The sequence below is a fragment of the Apodemus sylvaticus genome, chromosome 7 (genome assembly GCF_947179515.1).
Source record: "Apodemus sylvaticus chromosome 7, mApoSyl1.1, whole genome shotgun sequence".
Lineage (NCBI taxonomy): Eukaryota > Metazoa > Chordata > Mammalia > Rodentia > Muridae > Apodemus > Apodemus sylvaticus.
The window spans coordinates 36445840-36462654 of NC_067478.1; the positions used below are offsets into that span (position 1 = coordinate 36445840).

Genomic DNA, 16815 nt, shown 5'->3' on the forward strand with positions numbered 1-16815 from the left:
CGTCTACCTAAGTGACCCAAAGAACTCCACTAGCATTGGCTTTTCTTTTTCTATACTTTCTGATCTGCACAGATGTTAGCAAGAAGTCTCATACGCCGACTGGAATATTCAAAATTGCTCATCTCTATGTTTTGCTATTACAAATGGGCTGTGTCATCAAATTATCAGTCAAAGTAAGCCTCCTTTCTCTTTAAAAAATGGGGGTGGAGGGGAACCAGACACAGGTAACCAAAAGAAAAGGTGAATAAAAAAAAAAACCACAAACAAACAACATAATGAAAGCTTTAAAAAGCCAATACAGTAAAAATAACATTAAAACTACAGTTAAAAAAAATGAACAAAGGGAATGTACAGGAAGGGGGAGAAGCGACAGGCAGTGGTGGTGCACTCCTTTAATCCCAGCACTTGGGAGGCAGAAGCAGGCAGATTTCTGAGTTCGAGGCCAGCCTGGAGTGAGTTCCAGTACAGCCAGGGCAACACAGAGAAACCCTGTCTTGAAAAATGAGAGAGAGAGAGAGAGAGAGAGAGAGAGAGAGAGAGAGAGAGAGAGAGAGAGAGAGAGAGAGAGAGAGAAGAGCAGTATGGAAAGCCATCTCAGCAGAACATAGGAAGTCAGCTTGGATCCACAATTTGACTTGGAGTTGTTCGTTGAGACGCTCCCAGACACACCCCTTCCCTTAGAACCCCTTCCCATGCAGAGGCTGGTCCCTGGTATGCCACGACTGGACATTTCTGTTTTTCATATATTCCTTGTTTATGTTCAGTTTCAAAAAAGTGTTTTTTCCTTCCAGTTATCTTTTCTGAAGTCATTTCAATATATACAACCTATTCTTCTTTTACCTAGATGCAAATTTCTTTATCTTTTATTATTATTATTATTATTTTTGAGACTAGGTTTCTCTGTGTAGCCTGGGTATCCTGGAATTTGCTCTATAAACCAGGTTGGCATTAAATTCAGAGATCAGCCTATCCCTGTTTTCTGAGTGCTATGTATTACTACCAAGTGGCTTTATTTTAAAACTTTAGACAAGTTCATCTCATTAATTTAATGTGTGTAATTGTTTTGCATGTATGCATATTTGTGTACAATATGAGTGTTTTGCCTGCAGACGTCAGAAGATGACCTTGGGTCCCCTGGGACTGGAGTTGAGGATGGCTGGTTGTGCCATGTGCATTATGACAACTGAGCCCCAGGTCTTTGGTGAGGGAAGCCAGTGTTCTTAACCACTAAGCCTGCTCTCTTGCCTCAGTTACTAATTGTTTAACATATGTGTAATTGACATAATACTTCAGAGTGTAACTCACTGACCTTTGAAACTCAAACACCTCCTCCAGTGAGACCATCAGGGTAGAAACACAGAGAAGCACACACAGCTCAGGGGACTTCCTTGGTGGAAGGTTTCTTGTCCTGGGAATCTGTCTGTATTCAGAGTAGGAAAGGAGCATCTTTACTACCCATTTAAGTGGTGATCAAGCTGTATTCACTCAGATGTTGTTAGAGCTATCAGCATAATTAAGGAGGAACCTATTAGTGTGAATTATTCATACTATCCGTTAATGCTAGCAAGCCCTCTGGGACTTTGACCCTTTCTTTACTTAAAAGTTCTGATACAGATTGGTTTACTAATGCAGGACATTTCATCTTTGTGAAGTGATTTGAGATCAGATGTTTTCACATGCTACTGAAAACTATATGGAGACAAATATGTACAATGAGTTTGTCACAAGAGGGCACCCCTGCCTCATTCTCTAAAGTGAATTCCAGAGGAATGATCATAGAAATGCAGTTTGGACCCACAGAATGAACTTGGAGTTCTTTTTTGTTTTGTTTTGTTTTGTTTTGTTTGTTTTTGTTTTTTGTATTTGGTTTTTTTGAGACAGGGTTTCTCTGTATATCCCCCAGCTGTCCTGGAACTCACTCTGTAGACCAAGCTGGCCTTGAACTCAGAAATCTGCCTGCCTTTGCATCCCCAAGGGCTGGGAATACAGGCGTGTACCACCAATGCTCGGCTGAACTTGGAGTTCAATAGACAATTATCTGACAGCAGGGGAGTTCTGTTCATGAAAATTTATTAGTATCATAAGAGGATATTCATTTATTAGTTTTTTCGGAATAGGATTTCTCTGTGCAGCTCTGAGTGGTCCTAGAACTCACTGTGTATATCAGGCTGGCCTTGAACTCAGAGGTCTGCTAGTCATGCCTGGCTATAAAAGGACTTTTAAAATATTATACAAAATTCAAATTATTATTTTTTATGCCATTAATTCGAGAGCTTCTTTAACTTACAGTTCAGTTACCTGCAGAGCATGGTGGTACACACCTTTAATCCAACATTCAGGAGGCAGAGGTTGGCAGATCTCTGTGAGGTAAAACCTGTTTGATGCATACAGTGAGTTCTAGGATAGACAGGGCTATGTAGAGAGACCCTGTCTCAAGCAAACAGATAAAAATAAAACTTAATTGGCTTTTTATTAACATCATATTCAAGGCTACAGTCATCTCACGCTCCACTTGAGCTGTATCTTGGTTTCCAAGATCCTTTCCATGGCTCCCTCTACAGCCCAACCTGCAAATGGCATCTGGTTTCCTTCAAGCCAAATGATAAAAGAAGAGGAAGAAAGAATGCACAAATATGAGCCAAAGGTACAGTTTCTTTATAAGACAGTCCTCAAAATGACACTTCATTACTTTATTTGTTAGGAGTAAGTTACTAAGAACGAGGCCTTGTGGTGCAGTAGGGAGGGGGTGGGAGACATCAGAGTCAAACAAAATCTAAATAAATTTAAACAGTCCCTGACCAGAGTTGATGATACATTACACATTATTAAGATGAATACCAGTACTTGGGAGGTTGAAGACAAGCAGATCCCTGTGTGAGGCCCTTATTTCTTTCGCTCTATGAACAGAAACATTTTCATTGAGATTATAGTGAATATTTAGTTTATGTTGAAAAATTCATCTTAGTAATGTGTAATGTATCATCAACTCTGGTCAGGGACTGTTTAAATTTATTTAGATTTTTTTTTACTCCTATGTCTCCCACCCCTCCCTACTGCACTCCCCCCCCCACCTTTTGAGGCAGGGGTTTTTCTGTTTATTTCTGGGTGCCCTGGCATTCACTCTGTTCACCAGGCTGGCCTCAAACACCTGTTTCTGCCTCTGGAGTGTCAGAATTAAAGGCATGTGCCACCACATTGTTTGTATTTGTTTATTTTTGAAGATTTAAAAAATGATTTCAATTTTAGTAAGTAATTTGTTTTCATTTGAAATTCCAATTATTCCAAAAATTTTTAAAAAATTTTTAGCATTATTGGCAACGTGCAACATAACTTTTGCCTCTTGCCAATCCACAGAGTTTTTGGTGGTCTTCTCCTATTACAATGGAGGTCCAAATTGGTTGGTTCTATTTCAAAATGAACTTGAAAATTAATGTGTGCTGTAACCAGAATGCTCAATTTGACGATACACTGGTGATGTAAATGGTTCACAGGCTTTGGGAAACAGGTAGCATTCAGCTTACAGCGGTGCTCTGTACAGCCAGAAGAGAGCCCCAGACCTTAGTGTGCTCTGAGACCTTAGCATAACAGACTCCTGGACAGAAATACTATTCAGGCTGTAAAACTCAGCATGTAGACAGCACCATCTGTCAAGCATATAACAAAAGCCTAATCCGTCAAAGTCCATAGTTACACCAGAAAGTATCTAAATGTACTAACCTTTCCTTTTGGCTTCTGTGGTTCTGCCTTCTAGCTAATTGTTCTTATCTGAAGTTTATCAGTCAGGACCTGATTTTGTGGGGTTTCTCTGGGATCCTGAACACCAAAGGTAGTTGCAGTCTGGATAATAAGGATTTTTATTAGCTTAAACTCATGTCTGAGTAGTCTTCTCTGGTGACTACCCTGCAACAGATATCACATCGATTTTCTATGGCTCCATGTCTCCCACAGAGATAGATATTTGGTCTGATTCTAGTATGAGCACACTGGAGCTCCTTCTCAGGTTCTATACTACTTTGGGACACTTGGTGGTTCACATGAGAGAAAGGTGAAGGAATTTCACCACGCGGTTATTACATAGGCATCTGTTCTGAACCCTGAAGTCCATTATTCCTGATAATTCCTGATAATGGATCTGGGGGAAAATGTCCTTTTCTTCTTACCATAGTTTCCCAGAGACTCATGGGTAATGTAGTCCCTAACGTACAAGGCCCTCCCCCACAGGTTCACATAAACAGCTTTGACATTTGGCTGTTGGGCATCTCTGTCCTGAGATCTCTTGGCAACTTCTGCATAGAAAGTCGCATCCTGGCTCTATGCTGACGCCTTTGCCCAGACTAAGAGTTTCGTGCAAGGTTTCTGAAGGCGGGTGGGAAAAACGAAAAGAGGAGAGTGGTCGTGGAATCTTTGGAAGCGGGACCTTGCCCTCTACCTCAGTGGAATCAGAAACAGGTGGGTCTTTTAGGAGGGACTGAGTCGCAGTTCAGACTGCAGGCAGGCTGCAGCGGCTCAAGGGAAGGAAGGTGACTATAAGATCCATCGTTCCCAGTTGAAACAGTCGGCCTGAACAGGGCTTTGATGGTCGCTTTATCCGAAGACTGCCCTAGGAGTTTTTGGATCTGTGATCCCAACTGTCCAAACGGGCCATTACAAGCTCTGCCAAGGAGGTGAGAGTCCAAGATGGTGACTTGGGGGTGAGGGCGGTTCGTGTCTGTGGATTGTCAGGACCGGGAAGCCTCCAATGTGAGCTCACACTCCAGCTCTTACTAGTGAAGAATCTTGTTACCTGCTTAGCATCCGATTTTGGGGGGGGGAGTTGGGGTGGAGAAAGTCCATAAATCTGAGACCGAACTACAAAACTGGGAATTTTCACTAGCATGACCCAGAAATCCCAAACATCGAGCCTGGGAATATTGTTAAGTTGATACCACAATGCTGGAGCCTGTGGGGGAGGGCTGTGACCCACACATCTGTAAGAAAGAGGGTGTTTGTTATCCTAATGAATTGGCCTGAAATTCCTAGAGAAATTCTCACGTAGTGACTGTACCCTTATGTGTATTGGGAATTGTATTTGTCAATTTTTTCTGTCTCTTTATTAAATGATGTTTTTGGCACTTAAGGTTTGAACACTTAGAACAGTGGTTCTCATCCTGTGGGTTCTCAACCTGAAAGGGTTGGGGGAGGGTCAGTACTGTCAAATGACCCTTTCACAGGGTTCGAATATCAGATAGATATCCTGCATATCAGAAGTTACATTAGGATTCATAATTTAGCAACATTACTAATGAAACAGCAACGAAAATAGTTTTATGGTTGAGGGTCACCACAGCATGAGGAACTGTATTAGAGTTGCAGCAGTAGGAAGGTTGAAAACCACTGTCTTAGGTTTTGTTTAGTTTTCGAAACTGTCTGGTTACCAGAGATAAGAGGTTATCGCAGAAGATCCTTGTATTGTTCTAGGAACATTTTCCTGGAATAAAGTAGGGAGGTTTCATGTTCTGAAGAGGGTGTGCAACAGTAGGAATTCCATCCCACTCACGTGGAGGAAGACCATTAATTAAGAGACCAGGAGGCATTGGGTCCTGCTAGGGAATTGACACCTGGTCCAAGCCTTAGACTAATTCACTGAATTCCATAGAACCGCAGGGCCTGGTGATACAGGCCCCTTTGATTAAACCTGTGCTGTGATTAACCGGATCTGCTGACATTTTCATGACAGAGATTGCATTATTGCACACTACCTACCGATGCATTATCATATGCTAAAACAGTACAGGGGCCAATCTGGATGATTGGGTTCCTTTCCCATTACTTTAGTGCTGACTCTGTGTTGGTGGCCAGCACAGGGAAGGTCTGCTGGGCTCTGAATGAATGCATTTGCCCTTTAGAATGCTTTATTGAGTGTACTGCAATAGAACAACAAGTGGGGAAGCACTAGTGGGCCCCGTACCTCAAACTCCAGTGGTTCAATACAATCTTCCGGGCTCCTCCAAGGGCTTGGGTCACTTCTCCATCTCTGCCCTTTGTAGCACACATCTTGTCTTCTAGGCTCCAGCTATCTGTACTCCACTGCTGCTGCTGTTCTTGGTCATCACATGGCACTGGCAACTCCAATGTAACTCTGTCTTCCGCTATAGCTAGGCTTCACCAATAGCCTCTCCTAGGCTCTCTTCATGGTGCCAAGCCTCAACTCCTATGCATGACCCCTTTCAGTTCTGGGCCATCAATTGCAACTGAGGTTGCACCTTCACCAATGGCCTTCTGCAGCCTCTCACAGTGCCAAGCCTCAGCTGCTCTTCAGGACCCCTTCATGCCTTCAAAACCAGTACCACCTGGGTGACTCTTACACAGTACCAAGTACAGCCACAGCACAAAATACAACTGTGGCTCTCTCTGGAACACACTCTCTGTGCTCTCAGAAAAGATTTCACTTCAGTGATGTTGGTCTCTTCTTAATCACTGATAATTTCTTAGCTCCAGCCAGTACACTTAATTAACCCATTTATTCTATTCTATGAGAGCCTCATGGCTGGTTACCTCTTCTCAGTGTTGTGTGTCTGTCTCTTCAGAGTCTGGGTCATATCTCATCCCTGCCAGATTCTATCTCAGAGTTCTGTCTCCCTACTGGAACTCCCACCTATTTTCTGCCTCAGCTCATTGACCAGACAGCTTTTTTTTATTGAGAGGTGGTGCGTCCATACAGTACACAGAGCTTCTCTCTGCAGTGTATAGGACTATTGCTCTGGTGTGTGGTTGTTTGTGTGGCTGAGGCAGGATTTTGAAAGAGAGTTGCACTATGCCAGATTAAGCAAAGGTTATTCTTTCAAAGGCTTCTGAGGGAAGGGGAATTCATGTAGGAAGCAGGTTTGGTAAACATTCATCCTAATTTGCATAACTGAGGTACAAGAGTGGGGCATATATGACTTAATGACAAGGGTCACTCTTTCTTTTTTTTTTCATTTTTTTTTTAAATTGAATATCGTCTTCATTTACATTGCCAATGGTAAAACCTTTCTTGATATCCCCCTCCTCTAAGAACCCCAAACCATCCCCCTCTTCCTTCCCCCTGCCTCTACATATATGCCTCTCCACCCAACACACTCTCTCTTCCTCCCCACTTTGTTTCCCTTCATTCAGGCCTCTGTTAAGGGTCACTCTTCCTTTGGGAAAGAGTGTAGATGTTTTATCTGGGTTTTTCCCAGCCCCTATGCTCCCAGAAATAAGACTCAGACTCAAAATACCTTGGCCATATAGCTAGGGTCAACTCTGACTAGATCATAATTTAGATAACCCAATTTTTTAACATACATTCTGCCACCTGGCTGGTTACCTGTGCTCAGGTACCATGCATCCATCTCCTCACATCTTCTCAGGCCAATCTTATCATCTGTCTCTATCCCAGAATTCCTTCTGCCTCCTCGGTGTCCAACTTCCTATTTTCTGCCTAAGCCATAGACCGTAAACTTTTCTTTCTTTCTTTCTTTTTTTCTTTCTTTCTTTTTTCCAAAACAGGGTTTCTCTGTGCAGTCCTGGCTTTCCTGGAACTCACTCTGTGGACCAGGCTGGTCTCGAACTCAGAAATCCGCCTGCCTCTGCCTCCCAGAGTGCTGGGATTACAGGCGTGCGCCACCACCGCCCGACTGACTGTAAGCTTTTTAATTGACAGGCGATACATCCATACAATACACAAGATATTCTCTCTACAATTCCCCCTTTTAGTCCAATAAGAGGATCTTTTCCTTTAAAATATAAACTGAATACAATTATAACAATTATGAGACAATTTTGGAAACTGTTTGGTAGGATTTGCTTTCATAATGTTCAGTCCACAGTATTTGGCAATTAAGGAAAAAAAAATTTTCATCCTAGGAATTATCTGTCCTATCTTGGTGTATTCAGAGTTTTGTGCCTAACTCAAATTTTATCCTAATTTGCATTACCAACCAAAAACATCCTTTTAGACCTACATCTTCTTAAATCCTAAATATCTCAAGCTTAAATGTGAGACTCTGTAGTTTTCACCCCATCAGAGACCTGAGAAGGAATAAAAATTTAACTGAGTATACAGGAAGGGCAAGGACATAGCTTCCCCAAAATTAGAGAAATGACAGAGACAGTTGGATGCCTGAACACTCCCCAGTAATGTTTCTATAACTTTGGAGCATCCATCTTCAGCCTTTGGCCCAGAGAATCTAACAGACTTATGTGAAGCAGAAATTATGAAGGACTTGGCTTACTCGGTCTTGGTAGAGCTTGACAGTTGGCTTTTCTGTGTCCCTTTGTCCTTTCTGGACAGCATTTGCCTGTAGTTGAAGTGTGGGCATTTTCTTTGCCCAGTGGGTAGCTTGACACAATTGAGTGACCTCCACATGGAGCTTATAGACGCTCATCATCATACGTGACGTCAAATGGGGGACTTTCAGGAGCTGACTTGCCTTATAGTCCAGAGATCTTTTAATAATGCAATAATTTTATATGGCATATGCTGTAGATCTCTGAGGTTTTTGAAGACCAGCTATCCACTTATAATATATCTGAATTGTCTAACATTGTTTATTCTTAGCTATTTACTATCTGAAAATACCTTGAAAACACTTTATTGTATTAACAAGACTAGTATTTAATATGACCATGAGTCTGACTATCGTAACCATCCCTAAAAGTTTGTAACTTGCAGTTTTTAATCATCCCTAACAGTTTGTAATAGCAGTCCTTTCAAAAGGACTAGAACTTTTGCACTGCATCTTTAAGAATTATATAAGTACAATACCTCAAATAAACATTAAGAACATATATACAATGTGGGTATCAAAGTATCCTTAAATTTATATCAGAATAAAATAACCCATGCCAATGTATCAAAAATAAACTTATTTTTGTATCAATATACACAATCCTGTACCAATGTCAGATTATGACTATAAATGTTGTTTGGCTTAAGAGTAGATTCAATAATCTACCCTTATATATCTAACAACAATAACTACTATTACTACTACCCCCACCGCAACCTTCTCCTCCTCCTCCTCCTCCTCCTCCTCCTCCTCCTCCTCCTCCTCCTCCTCCTCCTCCTCCTTCTTCTTTTCTTTTTAAGACAGGGTTTTTCTGTATAGCCCTGGCTGTCCTGGAACTCACTCTGTAGACCAGGCTGTCCTAGAACTCAGAAATCCACCTGCCTCTGCCTCCCAAGTGCTGAGATTAAAGGCATATGCCACCACTGCCCGGCTATACCTAACTTCTTATAATGCTTCTCTACCCCCCCTTTTTTTCAACCCCCTTTCCCTTACCCAAGAAAGAAAGAAAGTGAAAAGGAAAGGAAAAAGAAATCCCTGAATCTAACCTTCCTATTTTGTTCCCTCCCTATCCAAGACCACAATTATTTGTAACCATCCCCCTTTAAAAGACAACAAACCTCTGACAGCTATTGAATGATGAAAGTTCCTTTACCCCACTTTTGGGAATGGGGTGAAGTTTGCTTATAATTGTTTCCAGTTGATTTTAGATATAGATTTTGTTTTGGGGGCCTGAGACAATTTAAAAAAGTGGTTAGTCTTAAAGAAGCTAGCTGTAGCAGTTGTTGTCCAGTCTCTGTATGCTGAGAAAGTGCAGGCTTAAATGAAGTCCCAGGTGGAATCGTCTGAAAGGCTGGACCAAGTGAGATAGCTGTTATGAAGCTGTCCCAGATGCAAGTCTTTAGAGGAAACCAGCTTCTATGTAGTTGAGGTAGGATCAGGCAGGGAGGTGGAATAGCAAGTCTCAGCATCTCAGCATCCTTGAGGGTGAATCTTGTCAGGACTGTGTTCTGGGTTGTTTTTTTTCTGTGAACATAAAACTTTTAGAGATAATATATATTTCCATATTAATATAATATGTGGAATGTCCAACATGCACAGATCAGTTAAAGATGATTTTTTATTTCTTGTTTGAGCAGGTTTATGAGCTAGTTTGATCATATATCCAAACTGCAATATAAATCTTCATTCATGCTATATGAAAGGATAGAATGATAGATCTTGAAGACTCTGTAGTCAGTAAGATCCATTGGTATGACTAGGTGAAGTTCTTGTTAGAGACATTTTTTTGTCTTCCCAGTGTCAAGGCTGATCCATGTAGAGGGATCAGGAAATCATGTTACAGATTCTGTTTGGTCTTTTTGATTTCCTTTTTCCTATCTGTAGTCAAGATCTTCATGGTGTCTTCCTCTATCAAATCTGATTATTTTATCGGTTTGGATGAAATCCATAATTTTTCTTTTCCTGTATGAACATATGCAAAGTTCCTTCCCCAGAGTAACACATTTCATGCTCTCTATTTTGAAGTTAATATATCTTTGAAATAAACAGGCTGATATAATTCAGTTTTTTTATATAATCTGGTGGCTTCCACGGCTATTGTTTTTTGTTTATTAGCATTTAAGAAATTTTAAGCTAATAAAGCATTTTGTAATCTATCTTTGGGTTCTTTGATAGTCCTGTTTATTAAGCATTTCTTTTAAAGTACAGTTGGAACTTTCAATGACTATTTGTTCTGTAGGATTGTTGGTATACCTGTAATATGCTTTATTTATTAATATGTAAAATTTTAAAATTTTTACTAGTGACATACGCTGGAGCATTGTCAGTTTTAATTTGTATAGGTATTCCCATAATTGTCATAACTTCTAATAAACACATAATGGCAGAATCAGTCCACTTGTTGAATAAACAAGAAGTCAATTTGGAATCATCCTGAATAAGTTCAGCAGTTTCTATATGGAAAAAAACACTTTATGCATATTTAGAGTTAGTTACTATATTAAGAGATTCTTGAAAAATCTAATTATGCCATAAGTATTTCATATGATCCTGATTTTATCCTGATTCATAAGGATTTTTAACCACCTTACTTATATCTTCTGACTTATATCCTGCCTTTCCTGATTTATTTGCATCAGCGTAAAATGTAAGTGCTCCAGAAATTGGAATTCTTTTTATTATACAAGGGAAAATCCAATTAGTTCTTTTTACAAATTGAAGCCACTTGCCTTTTGGGTATTTGTTGTTAATTTCTTCTAAAAATTACTTCAGACTCTTTGCCAAAGTTCATCTTGTGCCCATTGTGAGGCAATCTCAGCATTGGTAAAAGGTGCCACAATCTCAGGTGGATCCATTCCAGAGAGTTGACAAAGTCACACTTTTCCCTTTAGAATCAATTCAGAAACCTTTTCTGTATAGGTTTTTAATTTTTTTACTCTGTTTGTGTTAAAAATATCTATTCTAAGGTTAAAATCTTCCCTTTGCGTAAGAATTCCTGTGGGAGAATGAGTAGAAGGGACAATAGCTGGGATGCAGGTGATCTTTGGGTAATGATCTAGCTGTGTATTCTATAGTTTCTTCTGTGTCAAAACCAACTCTTTTTCATCCTCAGCTGATAATTTCTTGGGCTATTTAAGTCTTTATCACCATGTAAGGTATGAAATAACATACTTTATGAGTTTCTGAATGCAAATAGACCAGACTTTTTCAATGTAACTCTTACCTAATATTTTTTTATAATTGTTTCATAATTGTTACTGCTGTGTGTTGTTTATTATTATAAGAAAAGAGTCTTCTATTAGACAAAAGGGGGAAATGTAGACTTACACTGTGTAAAGTTTCCCTTCAAATGCAAATTTCTTTGCCCTTGTTTCAATCATGACACAGCATAAAAATGCTTATACTAAGGATGTCCTGTATTAAGTTTCTGTAAACAATTCTTACCATTTATTCTCTGCCCGACAATAAATGATGATCACCCAATGGCTGGACAGAATAGAGAATAGTGAGACATCAGCTATTAAGGTGCAGATTTAAAGAAATACTTATTTTTCTGAGTGATTATTGAGAAATAGTATGAAGTAAAGAAATACAGCCACTGTATTAATTCACAGATGATATTTACATTAAAGATAATTCATTTATGCAAGAGAATGGGAATTACATAGCACAACGCATACATCAGGACATTAGTCAGGCTCCTTCCAACTCCTAGGAGGTAGCGTGAGGCATGGGTATGTTTATGTTCACCTGCAGTCCTATTTGATTAAGGCCTGGTTACCTGAGTAGTCTGGGTTCTCTTACACCACCAGTAAAAGTTTTAATTTTAATATTATGAGGTAGTACATTAATCAATAACATCAGGTTTTTTTTTTTACTTTCTTATACTATATAAATAAGGTATATTATAATGAAAAATACACATGAGAGCCTTCTACCCCTTAAGAGAAGCTAGTCTTCATGTTCCTTTTTACAAGCTTAGAGTAAATTGATTGAGGAGAAATGTGCTGTTACAGGAGTTGGTGTCATTTGAGGATGTCACTGTGAAGTTCACCTGGGAGAAGTGGCAAAATCTCAACAATGCTCAGAAGATGCTGTACAGGAGTGTGATGCTGGAGATGTATAGTAGCCGGCTGTCACTGGGTAAGTCTCAGAGCAAGCACCTTCCCTGCATTTGTAAGGTTGAGGGCTAAGGTTCAAGGCCTTGTATGATTATTCACTGCTCTCTAGTGAAAGGTCCACATTTGCACTTTTGTTGCCTAGATCTTAAAACCTGGTTTTCTCTTTCTTATTATCAGAATTTTTCCAAGTCCTACATTATTTCCTATTAACAGGGCAATGCATCCCTAAACCTGAGTTGATCTTCAAATTGGAACAGGGAGAGGGGCCAAGGACAGCAGAAGAACCTGCAAACAAGAGTCTGCCAGGTTGGTTGTTGGTCCATGTGAAGTGGGAGACTGTATATAACAAAGGTTGGCCATATCATCAGTTTATCCCCCAGTTCTGTATCTGAGGGCTGAAACATGTTTGTTATATAGTCTGCAAGGAGAGTTCTCTTGCATATGTTCGTGCACTTCAATTTAATGAAATATTTTAGACCCTCCCCCAGCCCCCCATCTCTCTTAACTTCTGTAATTTGATGTTTTTTTCTGGTACTTTTTCTTTTTCATAGCTTCACTTGCCTCTTGCACTCCAGGCTCATGGGGATTTTGTTTTCAGACATATTTCATGTGCTTGTTTTTGTTTTAGCACAGTCTAATGAGGCAGATTTCAAGTGCTAGTTCTTATATATATTTTATATAAAATAAAAATGTAAAAATAGCTAGGCGGTAGTGGCACACACCTTTAATCCCAGTACTCAGGAGGCAGAGGCAGGTGGATTTCTGAGTTCGAGTCCAGCGTGGTGTACAAAGTGAGTTCCAGGACAGCCAGCGCTACACAGAGAAACCCTGTCTCAAAAAACAAAACAAACAAAAAAAATATAAAATTAATGTCCTTACTTCATGGAATTAATTTCAACAAAGACAAATAAGTTTATTTGTACTGAGGAATCACAAACAAGTATATGTAATGTTGAACCAGAGTATAGTGAGTAACAGATGGTGTTTAAAGTCATAGAGTATTTCACTTATGAAGTTGATGAGATAATACAGAAACAGATTTAGAAGTTAGGCTGTGAGCTATGATGTAAGAAATCATAAGAAGAACCCATAGGATGGGGCATTTCCAGTTGAGAAAGAATCAAGAGCTTTTTTGTTGCAAAGAGAAGTGAGACTAGTTTTTTCTCTTTTCTTTCTTTATTTCTCTTTCTTTCATTCTTTTTTCTTTCTTTTCTTCTTTTCTTTCTTTCTTTCTTTCTTTCTTTCTTTTTTTTTTTTTTTTTGGAGGCAGGGTTTCTTTGTATAGCCTTGGCTATCCTAGAATTCACTCTGTAGATCAGGCTGGCATTGAACTCAGAAATTCACCTGCTTCTGCTTCCCAGTTTTTTTTTCCTTTTAAAATTTTATTTATTTATTATATGTAAGTACACTGTAACTGTCTTCAGACAGCCTAGAAGAGGGCATCGGATCTCATTACAGATAGTTGTGAGCCACCTTGTGGTTTCTGGGATTTGCACTCAGGACCTTCAGAAAAGCAGTCAGTGCTCGTAAGTACTGAGCTATCTCTCCAGCCCAAAAGATAAGTTTTCAAGTTGAAGAACTCAAGCTTCTTCTTTTTTTCTTTCTTTCTTTCTTTCTTTCTTTCTTTCTTTCTTTCTTTCTTTCTTTCTTTCTTTTTTTTTTGGATGAGGGTTGAAATTTCAATGTAGCACTTGTTTAATTTTTCTTCTATCATTCTAAAGCAACAAAGATAATGAGGAATTGTAGAAGCCAATTTTTATGAAACTTAGAGAAGTCAAGTCTCTGAAACGTGCCAACATCCTTTAGAATTGATGAATAACTAGATGCTGGTGCATGCATCACCACTTTGGAGGCAAATGTTAGGGCTCATCATTATCACAAGTAGCCACATATTTTAGAGAAGATGTACAGCATACATGTTTTTCCAGAATGGTAAACAGGAGTTTCCTTGTATTTATTTTGGTTCAGAAAAGAGCAGGACATGTTGTTCAATTGAGCCCTCAAACTGGAATGTTTTGGGTGGAAGTAGAAAGGAAGAAATTTCAGGTTTGAAATATTCACAGTCTGTTGTCATTTGTAATAACTCTAAGCATACAAGATGCAAATTCGTGGCCATAATGGAAGCTTCAGGCTAGGAAGTAGCCTATCAGAGTTTGCTCAGAATCTGCAAAGAGGATGTCCTAGAAATTATTGCCTCTTTTAGACCAGAATAAAGAAAATGACAGAAAGAAAAGGTCATCACTATCATATATTAAAGTATATATGTGACCAGAACCTGTAAAAAATGTAACCATTCTCTGAGTAGAAAACTATACCCAGCAATTGATGGATATTTTAACAAAATACTTCTTCAAAAAAATAAAATGAAACAATACTTTACTAATACATTAATACTAGGAAACTTACCAGTGTATTTCAGTATGTTAAATTAGAGGAGTAAGCTAAAGTTTATAAGCTAATACTTACTCTGATTTTAATAACAGTATGTACTAGTAGGCTAGAAATTGTTTTTTTCATAAACATGAAAATTCCATTAGAAATTCTTAAAAATAATTTATAGAAATTTCTTTTGTTTGTTTGTTTGTTTGTTTGTATTTTTAGTCTTCTGCAGTGTGGGTGGCATAATTGAGACTAACCAGAAGAGTCGAGAAAGACATTTGTGGCAAGTTACCTCCAACGGCCAAAATAAAGCAACTGAGGAAGCAGAGGGATTAGAAAACACTTTTTATTTATACTCCATGAATATTTCAAGTTTTGTTGTAAGTAATAGAAACTGTTCAGGAGTGAAGCCTGAGGAGTTGAGTGGATATCTGAATACACATCTCTCTTTGGAGCCTCATGGATTGTGTGCTGGAGAGCAATATAATGGCTGTTATGTAGCAGGGAAATCCATCAGATGTCCTGTGCAGTTGGGTCAGTATTCCAAGATTCTAACTAGACAGCAGGAATTTGAATATATCGGAGAAGGGAAAGATACAAAGGATGGAAAATTATTGAAAAAAGTTACTCCATCTAAGAGACTTCAAATGGGACTGACTTCTTGCAAGCATAATGAGTGTGAGCAAGTTTCTGTTCAGTCAGATGCCATGACTAAGATAGGGAAGGCAACTTTCAGTAAGAAGTGTAACCTCACTAAACACCAAGCAACAAACTCAGTGAGAAAATCTTGTAAATACCTTGAAAGTAGGAAAACCTTTACTAGTGAATTAGACCTTATAGTATATCAGAGGACACATAACCAGAAAGAAAGACCATGTATGTATCCAGTGTGAGAAACCTTTTAGCACTAAATCTTCCCTTACTATTCATCAGAGAATTCACACAGGAGAAAAGCCCTATGGATGTAGTGAATGTGATAAAACCTTCAGACAAAAGTCAGCTCTCATTGTACATGAGAGAACTCACACTGGAGAGAAACACTTTGAATGTTGTGAGTGTGGTAAAGCCTTCCAACATAAGTGGTACCAGAGAACTCATACTGGGGAGAAACCATATGAGTATAAAGAATGTGGAAGAGCCTTTCTAAAGAAGTCATACCTCAGAATGCACCAGGGAACTCACAAGAGTGATAAACCATATGAGTATGAGAAATGTGGGAAAACCTTCCATAACAGGTTATACTTCAACGTGCATCATAGAACTCACAATGGCGAGAAGCCCTATATGTGCAGTGAGTGTGGAAAAGCCTTTTACCAGAAGTCAGACCTCAGAAGGCATCAGAGGATCCACAACAGTGAGAAATTACATGAATGTAAAGAATGTGGAAAAGCCTTTCAAAATAAGTCATACCTCAAAACTCACCAGAAGGTTCACACAGGTGAGAAACCATATGAGTGTAAAGAGTGTGGGAAAGCATTTCAAAACAAGTCATATCTCAACAAGCACCAGATAATTCAAACAGGTGAAAAGCCCTATGAATATAATAAATGTGGGAAAACGTTTCAGTGGAAGTTAGTCCTCCGTAAGCATCACAGAATCCACACAGGTGAAAAGCCCTATGAATGCATTCAGTGTGGAAAAATGTTTGGCTACAAATCATCCCTCATTGTACATGAGTTGATTCATTCTGGGGAGAAACCTTATGGATGTAATGTGTGTAGAAAAACCTTTTCACAGAAATCAAACCTAAGCAGGCATCAGAGAACTCACCGACATGGGAAGCTATGTTAGGAATGGATATGGATGTGGTCCATGTTCTGCCTCTCATGTGGAGGTGCACAGCAGCCAGTACACTGGCTTGTAGAAGACAAGGTGAAGTCAAGGACAGGGATTTGCAGTCTGGGTTCCTCTTGGGGTGTCAGACACTGTTGCTTGTCAGGCTGGAAGAGTGAAAATAGTACAGGAGAGGAAGGAACTTAGTCTGGTTTGGAGCTAGTGATAGAGGGACAGAAGGAGAGAGGTCT

At 39.3% G+C, this 16815-nt stretch overlaps 1 pseudogene; it reads left to right on the forward strand.

Annotated features, from left to right (window-relative positions):
- LOC127689667 (zinc finger protein 717-like) overlaps positions 1-16582 on the forward strand; it is a 39481-nt pseudogene extending 22899 nt beyond the window's left edge.
- Positions 16583-16815: the final 233 nt, after the last annotated feature.